At 31.7% G+C, this 4,228-nt stretch overlaps 1 long non-coding RNA gene across 1 annotated transcript; it reads right to left on the bottom strand.

Annotated features, from left to right (window-relative positions):
* Positions 1-335: 335 nt before the first annotated feature.
* LOC124888702 lies at positions 336-3,561 on the bottom strand. The gene is made up of 2 exons (XR_007047384.1): positions 2,050-3,561; positions 336-735 (listed from the first exon to the last, which is right to left on the bottom strand). It is a non-coding gene; the product is annotated as an uncharacterized LOC124888702 (long non-coding RNA).
* Positions 3,562-4,228: the final 667 nt, after the last annotated feature.

Here is a 4,228-nt window from a genome sequence, read left to right as displayed (position 1 = left end):
AATTATTACAGAAAAAGTCAATTATGTCATAGATAATACCTTTGAAAAAATATTAAGAGAGTATTAAATTAAGGATATCTTATTAATCATGAAAAGTTAAAATTTATAAAAAAATTTAATTTATTAAGTTTGAAGAGAATTAATTTAATCCAAATAGACTATTTAGTCATATGAACAAAATAAACATCATATTAAAATAAACTACTCACTTTTAAAAGACTTATTACAGAGAAAATCGAAGAAAACAATTTAATCCGTCTCTAAACGATATAAATTATGTGAAAAGGTCATGAATTAAATAAAAGAAAACTAAGACAAAATAAAATGACAACACCTTAGGAAATTTATCTAGATTAATTAACTTAAATGTTAGTTAGCACCAATAAACAATACAAGATGCAAGAATTAAAGTTGGGCCTTCAATTGGCCCATTAATCTCTGCACAGTTTTGGGCTTGAATTATGGACTTCAGTCCATTTTTCTGAAATGTATATCAGTTGTCTACTGACTGTATATTAGCCCTATTGCTGCTGCGTTTTTGTATACGCACTGTATATCTTTGTATAAACCTTGCGTGCTCGCTTCCACTTTTAATATAAGCCATTATCAGCTGCTTTACAGTGTACAGCAACTGTATCTAAGTGTATATCCCATGGATATCAGTCCAGCTTTGGACTTTAAGGCCTGACTCGAGATAATGTGGGTGAATGCAACGATATGGGGAGTCCCATTGGACTTGTTCAAGATGGGTCCATGCATAAAAAGAAGAAAAAGAAAGTTAGCAACATGCCAAGATTGTTGCTAATCAGACATAAATTCAACACTTCAACAATTTTATCCTTGGCCAAACTTTATCGAAATAATTACAATCAGTTGCCCAAAAAGAGATTCGATGAAGTAGCAAAATAAAAAGAGATTATTTTGTCAAAACGAAACTAACAGATTTATTAATTCTAGTCAAAATAATCCTGAAAGGAGATCCAGAATGGCTAGTTACTTCAAATACTTGTACAGTTTTCCAATGAAATTCTTCAAACTAGGCAGTAGCCAAATTCCTTTATCCAAATCCTCATTATTCAAAGTGATAACTGTTTCAAAGATAAAGTTGCATCTCAAAGTTTATCGTACTTTCTACAACTAACTATTTAGGCAAAAATACATCATTTAATGACAAAACTATTTTATTTAGCAAAGAAGTAAGCAACAGACCCATTTTTAGAAATAAAGACAAGTGGACATATCACATATTTTATTTAATGACAAGAAGATATGGTCCAACTCACAATTTAAATAGTTCCAAAGATATATTCGGATCGACAAACACATTTAAGCAATTTAAGCGAATGTTAACAATCAATTTCAAATTTCATAACGAAAGGATAAAATCAATATCTTGAACTTGCATGAACCTGAATGACTTTTAAAACATAGCAATGAACCTTTAATCCCAACGACCTTATTCGTACCATATGGACAAAATTCGTTAGCTTTACTTGAGAAATTACGCAACACATAGCAAGAGGGTTCATACAGGACAGAGGCAAGCCAAGAAACTTATTAATCGCAAAACAGGCCAAAATGTTTGAAGAGGCGAATCCCTCATGACTCTCCCAAACTAACGGCTTTATCTCAACAGCTAATAGAAACCAAATAGTGAAAACAAAAGACTTAGTTTTAAAACACAATAAACTCGTAAGTAACTTAGGCCAAGACTTATAGAAAACTAAACCCAATCATACCTTTTAATTTCTCAAAAATCTTCAGGAGGAACTTCATGAACTAAAAACTTACGAAAAATCCCAAACTTCAAACTTTATTCTTCCGAAGGACTAATTCAAAGAGTTTGTTTAAGGCATCCTTAATGCCCCGACTTTCGACACATGACGGAAATATCATAAAGACGAAACAAAGGGTCGCGAAATTGAAAACAAAAATATCAACCCAACAAATTAAACACAAAATCTATGGCTTTCGAAAAGCCTTCTACAACACATAATCCCAACATCACTGCTAGTACGAAGAAAAATAACGAAGAGGAGATATGTTTACCTTTTTCCGGGCAGCGAATCGGAACAACGAGTTGACGACGGACTTCCACCACCGAAATTTCAATTCGAATTTATCGGAATTGAGTTTTTGAGTATGTTTCTTCGAGAATCTTTTGGGTTACGTAGGATTAGAAGCATGAGCCTCCCGAATCCTCAATTTTTTTCCCCAATATCCTCCTCCCTATTTCTCTACACATGTAGGTATTTATAGAGGAATTTGTGGTTGTTTTGGGGGAAAACGGAGGGGTAAAGAAGGAAAAACGAATTGACATTTGAATTTTGAAAATTGAGATGATGTTGCTGAGCTGCTTCTGCCATTGTTGTACTGTTGTTGCGTTGAAATTATTTCTGTTATCGCAGTTGTTGTCGTTGAAAGTTGTTTCTGTCATTTGTGTTGAAATTGTTGTTCTGGATTGCTGACTGTTGTTGATGTTGGTATTGTTTTGCGCTAATGGTTTGCTGAAACTGGTGTTGGACGGGTCGGGTTTTGTCCGTTGAAATTGTTAGCTGTTATTTGTTGGTTTTTGTCGGCTGAGGGGATATAAGGGGAAAGGGAACTTGGGCCGGGTCGGTTGGTTTTGTTGGGCTGGGGAGAAAATTTTAGGAAAAATTACTTAAATAAACCACTTATGTTTCTAAATTACTAAAAATCACTCCAATTCTTAAATATTACTTAAATCTCAACATTTACAATTTTTTTGGTAAAGTTGAGATACAAGTTGAAACCTCTCTTTCTTTAGCTGTTACTTTAGCAAAAATTTACCCATTTTCTCCTCTTTATAAGCGTTAATTCAAGCAGCAGTTTCTATTTAATTTCTCTCTCTAATTCAAACCTTTGAATTAAGGTGAATTTCCTTCCTAAAATCAACTTCAATTTCTTCTATTCTTATTTTACTTTTTTTTTTCAAAAAAATAATTTTGAAAAAACGAAATTGTTTATCGGATTTTTTGTTGTAAATTTTGCGATTGGGTTTACAAAGTGATTTTTTCAGTTTTGGAATTACACTGGGTATGTTGTTGTTATTGTTGTATTTCTCCCCTTCCAATTTCTTCAAACTAATCTACCACTGACGTAACTGTTGGTGCTGGTGTCGTTATCCTTATTAACTCTATACTCTGGCTTGGCTTGCCGTATCAAAAGAGATTATTAACTCTGTATCGTGCTGATATACATTGCAAGGGAAGGGAATTCAAGATTTTAATCATAATTCTACTAGCTAGTGAAGGAAAGTTCTGATCAGAAAGCTAGTGGCTATCCTTTCTTTTAACTTCTTATGTAGTTCCCCCCTTCTCTGTTGTCCTAATTTTAGCCTGCTTGTTTTGCAGGTTTATACAAGTGCCTTGAAGTTTGTGCGATCTATGATATGTATTTTTCTTGGATCCTGTAGTTTCTGTTGGATAGTCCCCTTCTTATTTTGTTGTGTTTGTTTTATTACACTTAGATCCTGTAGTCTCTGTTGAATAGTTTCCTTCAATTTCTTCTATTCTTATTTTACTTTAAAATAAAATAAAATTTGCGAGTGGGTTTACAAAGTGATTTTTTTAGTTATTTTGTTATGCAATTTCTCTGATTATCGTTTGTTTAAGCTATATTGTTTTGAATTAACATTATGAATAGAGATTCGAGAATACTGGGTATGTTGTTGTCGATGTTGATTTCTCTTTTTGCTATTGTTTTTTGTTTTATATTCCTGTTTTTGTTAGTTAATGACTCTAATTTTTCTTTTTATCTTTACTAGTTCATATCTATAACAGTGTTACTGCAATTAATATAACAAGTGATACAAGTTTATAAGTATAGATACATGTTGTGCTAACTTGTATCTGTGAGTTACTGTTAATGCTTTGATATGTATCTAGTGTTGTTTTAATTTTATTGAAAATCGTATTACAAAAAATACAAGTTTATAAGTTCATAAATACATGTTGTGTTAACTAGTATCTGTGAGTTACTGTTAATGCTTTGAAATGTATCTAGTGTTGTTTAAATTTTATTGAAAAATCGTATTATAAAAGATACGAGTTTATAACTATATAGATACATATATGTTGTGTTAACTTGTATCTGTGAGTTACTGTTAATTCTTTGACACTTATCTAGTGTTGTTTAAATTTTATTGAAAGTCGTATTATAAAAAATACATGTTTTTTCTTCTAAGATACATGTTTTTAAGCTTAAA

This window comes from Capsicum annuum, chromosome 11 (genome assembly GCF_002878395.1).
Source record: "Capsicum annuum cultivar UCD-10X-F1 chromosome 11, UCD10Xv1.1, whole genome shotgun sequence".
In the NCBI taxonomy this organism is placed as follows: domain Eukaryota; kingdom Viridiplantae; phylum Streptophyta; class Magnoliopsida; order Solanales; family Solanaceae; genus Capsicum; species Capsicum annuum.
Note: the sequence above shows the minus strand (reverse complement) of the source record. Positions and strands in the feature narration are given on the sequence as shown.